Raw genomic sequence first — 15,965 nt, 5'->3', positions numbered from 1 at the left:
TGTTGTATTTCCAAGATGTCAGTGACAACCATGTGAGGTGTGACTTGATCGTACCTGCTAGAACACGAGAGCAACATAATCTGGAAATTCCTTCAACAATAACCCTTGGCCAAAGTTCCTTTCTTTCAGAAAAGTATTCTTATGAAATTTGTTTTCTATTTTCCTGAAGAATGCATGTGCATTTTGGGGATATTTGGATGGATAAGTGTACTTGTATATTATGGATTGTGCAGTTATTGCATCATTAGTCAATAAGTTTTGTTTTCTAAATAAACCAATAATAGTACCTCTTAAGAGACCTGGTTGATAGATCTTTATGTTTAAAGCCTGATATAGATATTTAATTGATCATCTTGGTTACTGAAAACAGTATTTTTACTTTCTGTTTTGACCTGTGGAATATTGGGACGAGAGTAACAGTGCAATCCTCCAGCCTTAGTCATAGCACAGGTCAAAGTCATATATGACTTGGAGCTGATTATGCCATAATGTTACTTGTCACATCTTCTCTCTGGTAAAGTATGAGTAGCAGCTGCTGCTATTGAAGTAACCTTGGTGAACTGCTGCAGTGTACATCGTACTTAAACCAGGCATTGAAAGTGAAAGCCTTCAAAAATAGATGTGTTGAGTTGTAATGTTAGATATGTTGTGAATTTGGAGAGACCAGGTTTCTCCAATTCATAGACCAAAAATAGCTCTTTACCCATATCAAAGTTAAAGGCTGGTGAAATGTTTTACAAAAACATAATTCTGAGATTGACTAGCTGCTTACTGCTATTACTTATAGTTGCCATTCCACCCAAGCATTTCTAAGTGTTGATGGTATATTTTTCATTCACAGTTGGTTGTCTATTCCAAATTCTCTCAATGTGTATTATAATATATTTCTCTGCCTTCTACCTGCAGTTCCATGTGTTCAACTTTACAAGCATGTTTTACACATTCAACTGCTGAAAATAATCTATTCCTGTCACTCGGTTCAATTCCTTTGAAACTGGTGCTGAAAACTGCATTCAATGGCTTATTTTGTAGTCTTCCAAAAGATTTTATATGTTTCTCAATTATTGGTCTTCAATGTTCCAAACTTCATACCAAATCACACTATACTTTTACATTTATCCACTTCCAGTACTGCTTGTAATGACTTATGAACCTGATTCCTAAAATCCAAACGATTAACAACCATCATCAACACAACTCACCATTTCCACATTCAAAGTATATTTCTCTTCACCAAATGTATTGCCTCAAGTTTACTGACGTTGAAATTCCTTTCCCACTTCTCGACCATTTCACCACCATATCAATAGGCCCTAACACTCTTTATGTTGTTATTTTAATATCATCTGAAAATTTAGACAACATTGTAAATATTCAATATATGCTTAATTTATTATACTTAAGTCGTTAGCTGCAGTGAACTGTAGTGTCTTAGATCAGATACTTGAGGGCGCACCTATCCACTTCTTTAAGAAACTGCCCATAACTTGTCCTTTTTGCTTCCTTCCCTCTTAAAGTTCTGATTCCAATTTGTTTCCTACTGTATAATTTCGTACATTTAGCTTTTCATATGGCCTCTTCTGTGATATCCCCAAAGACTTATGAAGCCCATGTGCAACCTTTCCACTGCATTTTCCTCATATACGTTCTGAAAGAACTCAGAGGTTGAACTTGAATTATTTCACAATTTTAGTAAATCTGTCGGTGACCCTCGATTACACAATTTATAATATTTTGTTACAAATAAAATGGCTTTTTTTTAGAAAATGAAAGCAATCAACTTGTTGCAATGATGCCCTTCAGTATGTGTTGAAGTGTATAGGGCTGTAAGATTTTATAATGTAGACATTTGAAATGGCTGGTATTTAAATTTGAGTGTCTCTTGAGAAAAAGATCCTCTCAACTGTCTATTTCTTTGATTTTTTTCTGATGCTGCAGAACAATATAATTGTTTGGTATTACAAATAGCATACAAAACTACTTAACACATGGAGCATTAGTAGCTGAGCACAGATAAACCGTAGCTGTTCTGTTGCTCTCTGCAGTCCAGAGGCATTCCTGTCTCAGCTATAATGAAAACATACTTGGGTGTATTATTTCAGACAAGGCAGTTAAAGTTTATTTCGGTAAACTAGATTTCAGTACTTAGGGAAGATCTTGATTAAAGGTTATTAAATAATTACAGTATGGTATTTTATAGTTCCTAAAGTGAGTAGAATTTTATGCAACCACACATGCTAAAATCGATCAAGTAATATCCCTTTCCCAGTTTGCATGGATTGGTTGGATCTGGCTTTGAACCCCATGATGGTCATGGAAGTGTGCAGGAGGTAATTTAACCCCGTTTGACTCCAGTAACGAGGCTGGGGGAAAGGGGATCCTAGCTCCTTTTAAGATATAATTCGAGGGGTTCACTCTGAAATGACAGATCCATCCATAACAACGTTTGGAACTGAGGTGAGTCTCCAGATACATCAAGCAAACGTCAGCTCTTGTCTTTCTACTTGACAATAGGAAATCTGTCAACTTGGTTGGACAGTCTTTTTCTTGAACATAAATATCCCCCAATTCCCTTATAAATGAAATATGATCCAACTGGAGATAAAATCATTCTGTCATTACAGCTGACCTCATTACAAGCCAGGAATCAAGTTTGCGGCCTAGTTTTTTGAGGAACTTGGTGCTACACAAGGCTGTACAATTTTCAGTTAAGTTGTCAGATTAGTTTACCATATTCGCTTCAGTTAACTTGTTTCAGTTAAGTAAAAAATGCTGTCTTCCCTCTGAAGCAGTTTTGATACATAAATGATAGTTATCCATTGAAACTGATGTATAGGTGAATCTTGGAGTACACTAAGCAGAGATCAGTTGTTGTCTTGCACCAGTGCACTGATCTATGCGATGCTTTGGTGAAATTCTGATCAGTAATATAAACATCCTTACTATCGTATATAAACATTTGCTTAATTTAAAGTTCATATTTTCCCAAGTAATGAAAGCCCTGTTTGTGTTATTAAGAATCTTGAGTGAAATGTTCCTGGACAGCCTGGATTGAATTCCCATTGCAATTAATAAGTCTGCAGCTCAAAACAGGCTTTATAGTTCTATATAATTGACATTAATTTGGCTGTTTTGTTTGGACACCGTAACAGTAGATAGTTTGTAAAACTGAAGTATCAAACTGATGCAACAGGAGATATTGTTCAGAATTTAAGATGTACTGACTCCAAATAAAACTGAAGGAAATGGTTACATATTAAGGATTTAATCGAACCTGCACCAAGCAATTAGTCTTAAATAGTAATTGCTGTTGAAAACTTAGATTGACTTGTATAAGGTGTGCAAAATGTTTTTGATTCAGTCTAGAAGGTTATTTCATAATATATAGGTTAGATTATATACAGTAACCTTTGCTAATCTGGAAATCTGTTACTTGGTAACACCCATTGTGCAGAATTCTTAAGGTGACCACATATTTGCTGATGATCCCTTATATTTTGAGAGTAGGGATATATAAGATGCAGTATTTGAATAGGTAAAGCAGATTTTTAATATTCTTTAGAATGTTTTATCACTGGTTGAGGTAAATATAAATATCCATGGTGTTTTAGGTTCACACATATTGGACTTCCTTGTGTGATTCGATAATCCTGACCTGATTTGGTCCCTCGCATTCCAGACTGGGCAGTTCTGTGTGTACTTTGAATACTGTGATATAATTATAGCTTTAACAACATGTTGTTTAAAAGTCAAACAAACTCAATATAATTTTAGGCTTGTGTCGTACTAATTATAAGTTAGCTGTTTTATGAGGAGTGGGACACCACATTGTGTAGCACGTATATTATTCTGCTGAAATGGAGCTGCGTGGAACATAATGTCACATTTTTTTAATTTTATACTCAATAGGTATGATTCCAAGCTCAGAATTAATTCTGTGCAAACTTTTGTTGCTGCTCATCAGTTGGATGTTACTGATTTTCTTTTAATTCTTATTTTGTGATATTTACCTGTTAGACGGATCATCTCAAATCTTTGGTCAACACAGGGTACTCATCATTTCTGATGATGGGTCAGCATTGATTGCACACATTAACAAATGTTTGACCTGCTGAGTATTTCTAGTATTTTCTGTTTTTATTACCCAGTGGTTTAACGTTGTAATGTAGCTGAGCCACTCAGACCAGAATGGTCCGGGTGCAGTCCTGATCTATATTGAGGTAGTTGGTCACAGTCAGTGTTTGTACAGAATGTGAAATAATCCAGGCCTGTGGATACAAAGTGATGCTCCCACCTCTGCATTTCAACCTTAGCCCTAACTAAAATTAGAAAACCATGTACATTCATGGCTGGTTCATCTTGCACTGATCTTTATAGTAAATATGTTACTGATGATTCTGATGTCTATCATCAGGAAGAGGAGAAAATTGGCAAAAAGAAAAGAAATGTTGCAAAATATGTTTGTATGTAAAGTTGTTTGCCAAAATGAATAATTGATTTGCAGTGTTTGATTTCTGAGCATTACACATACAAGACATTAAATGCTTCTCTCATCTAGACCTAATTGCTGTTCATATTTTTGCAGTCTTAGGTGGTGTGTGTTCTATAGCTTATTATTAAAAGGTACAAAAGAGTGATCCAGGGAATATATAAATCCCAGCATTCCTTTTCTACAGAACAGATTGCTACCATTTGATTTTTTGAGTGCTTTGTTGCAAACTCTTCAGCTTAATTTTTTAAATATCATAATCAGCTTTCTGAAAAAATTAGTAGTTGTGGTTTCTATAAATAAAACACCATGTAAGTCAAAATGATAACTATGGAATTTTAATATCAGAATGTGATTTCAGCTTAGATAGCTTTGCAAAATTCTCTTCCTTCCAAGAAGCTGAAATCTGACTTGCTTTGAAAAAGCTTTCCCCTTTGCTCATGGTTATCTTGCCACAACTGAGCTGTGAGAGCTTGTGACCAATGGAAAGACACTATATGCTGCCCCTCATAGCTTGTAACTACTGCCAGGTCTGTTTCATGGTATACTGTTCTCACCTGTCTTAAACGATCATCAGCATCCATCCTAACTCCTCTGTAATATCCATCATCAATTATAGAACTAACCCAAAGTTGACCCCCCTTTCTCCTGCCTTCTACTATGCCCTCTAGACATCTCTGCATCTTTTGCAGCTTTAATCAAAGGGCCAATTACCTGACCCTTTATTTTCTGATTGTTATAACCTTCAATTCAGAAACTGGATAATAGTAGATTCTTTGGAATTTTTAGATGTGTATTCTCTTTACTACAGAAATTGCACCCTCATTACATTTTTTGTTATAAATAGATTTACTTTTAAAAAGTATTGTTTAGGAATATCATGATTCTTCTAATAATAATTGATAAATTGTGAAGCAGTACTAATGGATATGTCCAATCTTTTTCTATAATCACCTTAAGATTCTTTTTATGTGTCGCTCTGGAACTTCTGAAGATGTCCATTTGTCTGCTGGTTGATGTACCAGTGTACCATGGCACAGCAATTGCATGAGCCTGGCAATCAGCATGTGCTGAGTTTGGCTGTTAACCAAGCTATCTTCAGAAAAAGTCTGAGCATCAGTATGTGCACTATGCTGGAGGAATGAACTATCAACTTTGAGACATACAGGTTGTTCTGCTATAACACATGTTTTGTTAACACTAATTCGCTATGATGCAATTGCTGAATTGAGGACACTGTTTCTAAAGTGCGAATTTTAAAATCGTGTGTTGGCTTTTAAAACGTGATTACATCACCAATACTTTATGTGCTGTTTCTAAGGCACGACTTTTCTATAATGCAGGGTTACACAAGAATGCAACCATTGCGTTATAGAAGAACTACCTGCAGTTTCCTAAATATATGTTGTGCCTATTCATAGGTTAACTCCAGCATCTGGGGGGAGAAATTACAACTGAAGTTGAGTTTAGGATTTTAAAAATATCTTGTCTTAATCACCAAGATTCAGCGACCATATTGGTAGTCTGAGATAATTGCTTTTACCTCGTTCTGAGATAATTGTTTATGTTGAGCTTGAGCAAAGTGATTTTCTTCATTAATTTACCTAGATTATTGTTTTAATCTAATTTAGTTTAGTCGATGGTCTATTTATCATCTTAACAAAATCACATTTAGATTCATTTATCTTATGTTGGCAATAATTCTCAATTATTCTTAATTGTTTTGGTTTGAAGCTGTCATCCTGTGTGTGCTTCTTTTGTTTCGTCCACAAGGTATGTATGTGAATTGCACCTTTTGTCAGAATTTTAAAACTTTCTGTGGGAATAGAACATGGCTAAAGAGAAAAATGAGGAAGCTTGTTACCATAGCAAATTCCTTAAGTAGGTGACTTCCTGGATCTCAAAAATGGCACTTTTATAGGTACCTTTAAAGCAGGTGATTAGTTATGGTCTAACAAATGTGTGATGTAGAATTTCCTTGACTGTAATATTGAAGTTCCATTCCACTGTTGCAAATAATTGTGAATCAAGTCCCCCAGTCCATTATCTGGTAAAGGCAGATTATAATTTGTTGACCAGGAAAGTTTTGGGTTCAATTCACTGCTCTGCTAAGTTAGTAGTTCCCACCCATTGTAGTGTCAGTGATAGTCAGATTAGAAATTGTATCGTCTGGGTTTGAGAGGAAAACTCTAAGGTATTTCAGGGATAGCCAGTGTTTCTTAACAGGAAAATGCATTGGGAGCAGCATCAAGCTTTATTGTGATGCTTGTGAGAATTTGATGGGGGCCCAACAATGAATACTTAGCTTCAGATATAAATATTTAGCTTGCATTGGCTGTCCTTATTCCTCCTACCCATTGGTCACCTCACATTTCTCTCCTGAATTTCATCTGGTACATGCTCTTTCCACCAGCTTGTCTATTTGCTTTTGAAGTTTTTGATCAATTTTCCTCACTGTTCACTACATTTCTACCTTTTGTCATTTACAGGTTTTAATATTTATTCTGTGCATCCTAATCCAATTCATTAATGTATATCAAAAACAGTTATTGAGCCTTGTGGGACCCTGCTATGTATTTTCTAAGGCCATTAATCATATATTATTTTAAAATTGAAACCATGCTGCTCAGTATGCCTACTACAAAGCACACAAAGTAACAGTTTATTTCACATATTCCTTATCATAGTTTTAAGTGTTGGAGGACTTCAAATTTGATGCTTAGATTTGTCACGTACTTTGCAGTGTTGCATCCATCTGAATTAATGGCAAGGCCATTAAATACTGCCATCTGGTGGTTGTGATGTGCTCTTTTGTAATTCTAACAAATTATGTACATGACTAGTTAGTTTTAGACTTTGGTTGAAAAAATGCACTAAATTATTGGAATAAAGTTTAGAGAAATCCTTCAAAGTATTTGACTGCTCTATCTGATCATGGCATATCCAACAAACTCTTGACTGATGCTGTGCCAGAGTTTGGATTTTCCGTGTTTAACCTGAACAGTGCCTGAATATAGTAAAGGCATTCGAACACATAGCAAAGAGATCAAGTTCCATGTTAATTCAAAAATAAGTATTTCTATCAGTGCTCCCTTAAGCTCAAAATACTGCCTTGTTAGAGATATTGCACTGGCATGAAAGAGCAGTGCCAAGTGCCTGATGATCCTTTGAGGGCAGTCCCACAAATTTCATCAGTGATCCAGAGATTGGCATGTGCCTGGTGGAAAAGGCCAAAATAATTCTGCTCCACAACAGAATCTGGATATTATTGGCTGAAGCGGCATTTATTGCCCATCTTTATTTGCCCAGAGGGCAGTTAAGAATTGACCACATTGCTGTGAGTGGAGTCACATGTAGGCCAGACCAGGTGACGATGGCAGATTTCCCTTCCTGAAGGACGTTAATGAACCAGTTGGATTTTTATAGCTATCAACATTGGATAAGTGCTCACTGTTAGCCATCCTTTTATTCCAGTTTAGTTTAATTGAAATCAAATTTTATGTTGTGCCATGGTGGGATTCAAACACATCTAGTCAGAATATTAGTTTAAGGCTGTGCATTATCAGTCTAGTGATATTACCACTACACTACTGCCTCCCCTTGACAAAGGGTAGAAGTGCAAGATGATCAGGAAAATAACTGAGTTGGCGGATGTTTAATAATACAGTACCTGAAATTAAACAGGCTCTAGACTAGACCAGAATGCCATTTCAAAAAAGTCTGGTTTTTACAGATTCAGTTTTTGGACAGTCAGGTTTGAGGTTCTATACCTGTTGTAAGAACACTGTTAAATTATCTTTCTTTAGAATTGTGGAAAATTGTGTATCTGTAAAAGTGGATATGTAATGAGTAAATGTTTTTATTATACAATCAGTAACTGAGGAACTATATATACATGTTGTCAAATAAGATTGTGAAAAAAATGTTTGGAGACCATCTTCATGCCAGATTTTCTTTTTCACTTATGATTGTGTAATTCTATAATTTTTTCCTCTTCTCATCTCTCTGGTAGTTAGTGACTCGGGCTCACTTTCCCAGGGATTATGGTCTTTTTATCTTGGGTCCATCAGAGCCCTTGACACTGTTACTGCAAGAGTATCAGGACTGTGCTCCAAGAACATTTCCAAATGTCCTTTTGACCAGTCAGTGAGAAGTAAAGGAAATTGTAACAACTGGAAGAAATCCTTGGGATCCACATGGCCAGTTCCATTGTACTCTGCAGGCAGGATAGTCCTTCCCTGTCTTCTCCCCCTCATCTCCAATTTCTATTCAATATTTCTCTACCTGACAGTACTCGATCAAAACCTAAAATGAGGTGATGATTTAAACTGCAATCTTTGTAATGGGTTTATGTTATTATATATATTCCAGTCTCTTACACTGCCCCATATTAAGTTTTAAAACTCTTAATAGCACCAAATCTAACAATGAAGTAGTGGTAATATGCTGTTTAATATGAATCTGTATCAACCATGAGGTATCTTACCTCACTTACCTCTACTAATGATATTCTGAAAAAATGCTTTAAAGGGGAGGAAACCTGTTACAAATCACTGGCTCAAATCTACTTTTAATACGAAAAATCAAAGAATCATGGTTCATTTTGCATAGCCTTAAGGGAGCTGAAAGTATTAAAATGTACCCTTACCCTAGTGAATTTCAACAGTGACAAGGTTAAACTTGCAGGATTGATGAGTTTCTGTTTCTGCATGGTGTACTTGGCGAAAAGAAACAGTGCAGTTACAGAAGGAGGAAGTGAAATAACCTCGAATGCTGAATGTAATCTATCCTTGTGTGAACTGCTTGTGAAACAATTTGTAATATTAGACTAAAATCTTATGCTAACATTTTATTTTTATATTGGTCACTGGTTGTTATTTAATTAAATTTTAGAAAGATGAACATATTTGAACTGGCTTAATTATAGAAATTGCCATGTGATTGTTCATGTCTTTTTAAGTTTTCAGTTCTGCAGGCCACTTCCACCATCTAACCAAGTATCATCTTAAAGTCTGTTGGAGATTTACAAATGGAAAGAATAGTAAATTAATTTTATATGCTAAATATGGTCTTGTATAGTAATTGTCTAATTTATATGTAAATCACAATCAATTGATGCTAGAAAACACAATAGTGCTAACAGCGAGACTGTTCGTGCACCAGAAATTAATCCACCTCTGGAAGTTCTTTAAATTTGCCTGAGAGTAAGGGGGTTACCATGCTGCTGGGGAAACGCATTATTTGTCCTCATTCTTCTTCCCCTCCCCCAGTTGTTTAACGTGCACAACAAGATTTGAGATTCCAACCAAATGTTACCGGATACCATAAAGTCTCTGTCAATTAATTGTCCATTACATATGAATTGAACATACTGACCTGGTAATGTTTCGGGCAGAAGACCATTGATCTGCCTAGGCTGCCCTGCCTAGCCTGCTGTAACTGTTCCTTACTGTAATTACTTTAAGCTTAAAACTGTAGCTATGAAGAATTCATGTTTTTTTTTCCCAAACCCGTAATGATTAAAAAGATGGGTTGCACAGTCAGTGTTGTTTTATATCTGTGGCATGGGCTTCAGTCTTGTCCTGACACCAATGTTAAAAATGTCAAGTGTGGATAAATCACACTGATAATAAACTTGAAATCATTTCTCAATACTACATTTGGGAAAAGTACATTGATTTTCTTTAAACGTGGATCGTGCAGAAGTTCTCTGAATTGCTAAGAAATCTAATAGTTCAGTATGACAGTGTCTCAGCTATCAATGTGGAGACCTGAACTAGAATTGATGTCAGCTGATTATTAATATTCAGCCCTCCTCAAGGGGACAGGTCTGTGAAGTCATTCCAGTGAGGGAGAGAAAACTGACCGTGCAGTTATCTCCCAGCATTATGTAATTTTGCCCTTGGCTTTATCAGGCAAATGTACCATTGACTATATCTGTGGAGGTGACTACCAAAATGGATGACTGAGAGAAAATACAACTTAAAATGCAATTTCTTAAAACTAAATCTATTTTTGTAAATTAGGTTTATAACACTTTGAACTCAAGAGATTCCTACCAGAAATGTGACCAGTATTTGGAAGTTGCTTGCTGGGCTGCTTTATAAAGTTTTCTTTGTACCTTTGTACCTTTCTTTGCTGTGCTCTTCCAGCACCACTAATCCAGAAATTGGTTTCCAGCATCTGCAGTCATTGTTTTTACCTCTTTCTTTGTACCTTGTCTCCTTGCAAAGTAATGGTAAGGTCCCAGGGAGTGTTTTTGAACAAAGAGAGCCTGGAGTGCAGGTTCATAGCTCCTTGAAAGTGGAGTCGCAGGTAGATAGGATAGTGAAGAAGGCGTTTGGTATGCTTTCCTTTATTGGTCAGAGTATTGAGTACAGGAGTTGGGAAGTCATGTTGCAGCTGTACAAGACATTGGTTAGGCCACTGTTGGAATATTGCATGCTCCTTCCTATCGGAAAGATGTTGTGAAACTTGAAAGGGTTGAGACAAGATTTACAAGGATGTTTCCAGGGTTGGAGGATCTGAGCTACAGGGAGAGGCTGAACATGCTGGGGCTGTTTTCCCTGGAGCGTCGGAGGCTGAGGGGTGATCTTATAGAGGTTTACAAAATTATGAGGGGCATGGATAGGATAAATAGGCAAAGTCTTTTCCCTGGGGTCGGGGAGTCCAGAACTAGAGGGCATAGCCGGGCGCTGGCAGGTGGGACTAGATTGGGTTGGGATATCCGGTCGGCATGGACGGGTTGGACCGAAGGGTCTGTTTCCATGCTGTTCATCTCTATGACTCTATGCCAGAACTTTACTTAAAATTTAGCACCTATTTAGTAACACTATACTCTTGCATGAAGGGTCAAAACAGATTGCCTACAGTATTCACTTCCCAAACTCCCATTTCTGCACAGCACTTCCTATATAGTAGGATGACCAGTTCTGAAAGTTGCTTTGATTGACAATATATCACTAATGGAAAGGAGTTTGGATTTCAGAATACAGTGACTTGACAATTGATGAATAAGGCGATGATGGGATGGCAATGGCCTAGGAGTATTATCACTAGATTATTAATCCAGAAAGGGTACAGTGAGGGCTGCAGATGCTGGAGATCAGAGTTGAGTGTGTGTTGCTGGAAAAGTACAGCAGGTCAGGCAGCATCTGAGGAGTAGGAAAGTTGACATTTTGGGCAAAAGCCCTTCATCAGGATGATGATGGTGTGGGGTGGGCAAACTCTCCTCTGGTTTGTAACCAAACCTTAGTAGTAGGACACAAAGGGTAGAAGGCCGTTTTGAGTGACTGGAGGGCAGTGTCCACTGGTGTACCACAAGGATCAGTACTGTGACCCTTATTGTTTGTTATATACGTAAATTGTAGAGATAAAAATGTGAGGGGAATGTTAAGCAAATTTCCAGACAACACTAACATTGGTAGAGTGGTTAATAGTGAAAAAGATGGGTTGGGCAGATGGGCAGACCAGTGGCAGATGGTATTAAATCTCCCAGTAAGTACGAGGTGATATACTTTGAAAGAAGAAACAAAATGAGGGCGTATGCCATGACTGGCAGGATCTTGGTAGCTTAGAGGAACAGTGGGATCTTGGAGTAATTATTTACAGATCCTGAATTTGCAGAGCACTTGAATAGGGTAGTTAAGGCGACATATGGGACGCTTGCTTTCATCAGTTGTGGCATAGAGTATCAGAGCAAGGAGGTAATTTTGGTGTTGTACAGAGTGTTGGTCAGGCCTCGGCAGGAACACTGAAGTTCTGGTCACCTCACTACAGAGAGGGTGTGATAGCATTAGAGGGGGTATAGAGGAGCTTCACCATGATGTTGGCTGGGATTGAGAAATTGAGCTGTAAGGAGAGACTAGATAGACTTGGATTGTTTTCTTTAGAACAGAGAAGACCGAAGGGAGATATGGTTGAGGTGTATAAGATTGTGAGAGGTATGGATAGGGTGAAAAGGTGAAAAGAGAGAAGCTATTCCCCTTGGTTGAGGGGTTAATCACAAGAGGGCATAGTTTTAGAGCAAGGGGCAGGAATTTCAGAGGGAATTTGGGAAATAGTATTTTCACTGAGTGGCAGTGGGAATCTGGGAAGTGCTGCCTGGGAAGGTACTAGAGGCTGAAAAGCTTACAACCTATTTTTAAAAAATTTGGATGAGTATTTCAAATAGCATAACATTCAAGGATATGGGACAAGCGCAGGAAATTGGGATTAGCGCGCTTTTAGTGGTCGGTACAGTCTTGGGGCTGAAGGGCCTTTTCGGCATTGTATGAATCTATGAATCTTTACCTGGCACATAGGAAGTGTGATGATGCTGTCACTTTAACATGGTTATTTTGTCCTTGGGTTTTTTAAAAAGAGAGGTTGTAAAGGCAGAGGGTCTAGAAAGAAGCTAGTTTAACAATGGCAGGGGAGATGGCCAGTTCTCCTAGTTCAGATTTTTTTCTAGTTTGGTTTAGCTGTGGCAGTCACAAGATGTTGGAGTCCAGGAAAGGTTGCAGCTTGAGCAAATGGTTCCTGACTGACTTTCTCTCTGAAATCTCTTTGGATCTTGTTCCCTCCTGCCTGTAAGAATCTGTGTTTCAATTTACCTTCTTGCCAAGAGGTGTGTTTATGGCTTGGGATGGGATTAGAACAGTTCCTTTGTTAAATTGGTGTATCGATTCGGTTAAGTTATTCTAAATTCCGTTTTCTTTTGTTTGTATTTCAACTGTAACGTTTAAATAAATTCTGTTTGCTTAGAGTGGTTTGACCAGCTGTGTCACACCTGGAATATCAACTTCACATCTGCCTTTAAGATAAAATAGACTACCTTCTTAAAATATTTTGTGGGGCTCTGGCAAAACAGGAGATGGTTGTGATTTATGAGGTCAGTCATTTCAGTTCCAGGACATCTCTGTAGGAGTTCCTTGGGGTGGTGTCCTCTGGCCAACTACCTTGCCTCCACCATCAGGTCAGAAATGGGGATGTTGGTTGATGATTGCATATGTTCAGCACCATTTGCAACTCTTCAGATATTGAAGCAGTCCATATTCAAATGCAGTATGATCTGTACAATATCTAGGCTTGGGCTGAAAAGTGGCAAAAACATTTGTGCAATCCTCGTGATGATGATCTCCAATAAGACAAAATCTAACCAGTGTCCCTTGACATTAAATGTCAACATCCTTGGGTTTACCATTGACCAGAAACTCAACTGAACTTGCCACATAAACACAGTGGCTACAACAGCAAGTCAGTGGTTTGGATTACTGTGACAAGTAGCTCATCCCCTGACTCCCCAGAGCGTATCCACCATCGACAAGGCAGAAGTCAGGATTGTGATGGAATATTCGTCACTTGCCTGAATGGGTGCAGCCCCATCAGTACTCAAGAAGCTTCAAACTGTTCAGGACAAAGCGACCCACTTGATTGGCATCACATGCACAAGTGTTCACACCCCCTTCCACTGATGCTGAGTACATACTGCAGCTACGATCTACAAGATGCACTGCAGAAATTCACCAAAGATCCTAAGACAGCACTTGACCCATGACCACTTCCATCAAGAAGTAAAAGGGTAGCAGATACATAGGAACTGCATGTTCTCCTACAAATTACTCCATTTGCTAACTGGGAAACCGTTCAAGAAGGCAGCTCGCCACCACCTTCTCGAGGGCAATTACAGGCAGTAGATGATGGCCAGCCAGCAATGCCAATGTCCCATTTAAAAAAAAACTAGATCAAGCATGTCAAAAGGATGTTTCAGTTTGGGTCTGAGGTAGCACTCTGAGCATGAGAACTTTTTTTTGAAGTTATCTACTTGTGTAATTAAGCCATGTTCTATCCATTTAAAGTGTTTGAATGCTCATCGTCAACAATTACCGAAAGTGATACTAAGTCTTCAGAGTACACTGTGCCACTTTGTCCTGGAGCTTGACTTTTCAATACAGGGAACGTATGTCTGGAACATTTGCTATTTTCTGGCTTTGTTTGGACAGAAACTACCTGCATAACTCCTTTTCCAAGTTTTCCATTTGTTGTGCTGATTTTGCTGACAGAAGTTTAATTTTTACTGCAACTTTCATTTCCTTGGGATACTTGAATATGCTTTATGTCCAGTCACTTCCTATTTTTGTTTTGACTTGCAATCACTCTTGTCTTTGCAATGCAAATACCCAACAATTACCAACTCCAACAAGATAGAATCTTACCATCGTCCCATAACTTGCAATGACATTACCATTGCTGAATCCCGTACTGTCAACATTGTGGAGGGTTACCATTGATCAGAAACTCATTAAACTGGACTAGCTGTATAAATAATGTGCTATAACAGCAGGTCAGAGCATAGGAATTCTGTGGTAAGTCATCCTTGTCTCCACCATCTATAACTTACAAGTCAGGAGTTTGATAGAATACTGTCCACTTAGCTGGATGGATGCAGTTCTAATACTCTATAAAAGCTTGGCACCATGTGGGACCAAGCATTTACTTGAGTGGCACTTCATCCGTCATCTTCAGGATTCACTCTCCTTGCCACCAAAGCACAGTTGCAGTGTTGTGTACCATATACAAGATACACCGCAGTGACTCACCAAGCTTTCTTTGATAGGAACGTACAAATCTGCCTAAAAGGTCAAAGGCTTGATAACTACTGCCCTGCAAGGTCTATACCACCCTGAGTTGGAACTATATTGCCATCTTCAGTGTCACTAGTTCAATATCTGGAGATCCTTTCCTAAAAATACTGGGATAGCCCTACACAACAAAACTGCAGTGGCTCAGAAGACAGATCACCACTTTCTCTAGGGTAATTAAAGATGGGCAATAGTTGCTGGTCAAGCCCAAATTCCAAGAATGGATAAAATAAAAATGACCACTTAATGTACAGCCATTAAGGTAGATGATATTTGTCGCACTGATTGAGATAGGGTTGTTGACATGGAGAAAGCTTGCTTTTCTTAAATATCTATCTTTGCACTGGCGATCAGCCCAGATTGCACGTTGATATCTTCCAGTGGGCTTACACCTGTGATCTGAGTGCAACTAATCATGCTGCACTGACATGAAAAATTGACAAAAGCCGACTGCATACAATTAATAGATTTCTGGAGATTCCTGTAGATTTCCAACATTCCTTTGCTCATCCAGACAGAAAAATAAAACTTTGTGATCAATTTTTACAAAGTCACTGATCACATTCAGCTGACCCTTATAAACACAATTCACAATTTTGGACAGTGGGCTTTTGTTACCCTTTAATATCAATTTGGCTTAGTTATATACACTTGCAAATTAATCCATAGTGCACTTCTGCAAGTACAGTTCCAGCGTACAGTTCTGAAAGTGGACTTTGCCACTTCCAAAAGTTTGAATGCTATATCAAGAGGAAAATAAATGTCTAAATTGGCAACACCTCTCTGAGCACCATTATCTTCACAGGTAACAACCAATAAGTTCCATTTTCTGCATGCTGATTCTGAGGTAACTT

General features: G+C 37.9%; 1 protein-coding gene across 2 annotated transcripts in view; it reads left to right on the top strand.

Moving 5' to 3' along the window:
• The window catches only part of aatf (apoptosis antagonizing transcription factor), a 116,539-nt gene that overhangs the window by 92,547 nt on the left and 8,027 nt on the right, over positions 1–15,965 (top strand). The window lies entirely within an intron of this gene.

The sequence above is a fragment of the Chiloscyllium plagiosum genome, unplaced genomic scaffold, assembly GCF_037043375.1.
Source record: "Chiloscyllium plagiosum isolate Xiang-an unplaced genomic scaffold, Cpla_swu_hap1 HiC_scaffold_31, whole genome shotgun sequence".
Taxonomy (NCBI): domain Eukaryota; kingdom Metazoa; phylum Chordata; class Chondrichthyes; order Orectolobiformes; family Hemiscylliidae; genus Chiloscyllium; species Chiloscyllium plagiosum.
Note: the sequence above shows the minus strand (reverse complement) of the source record. Positions and strands in the feature narration are given on the sequence as shown.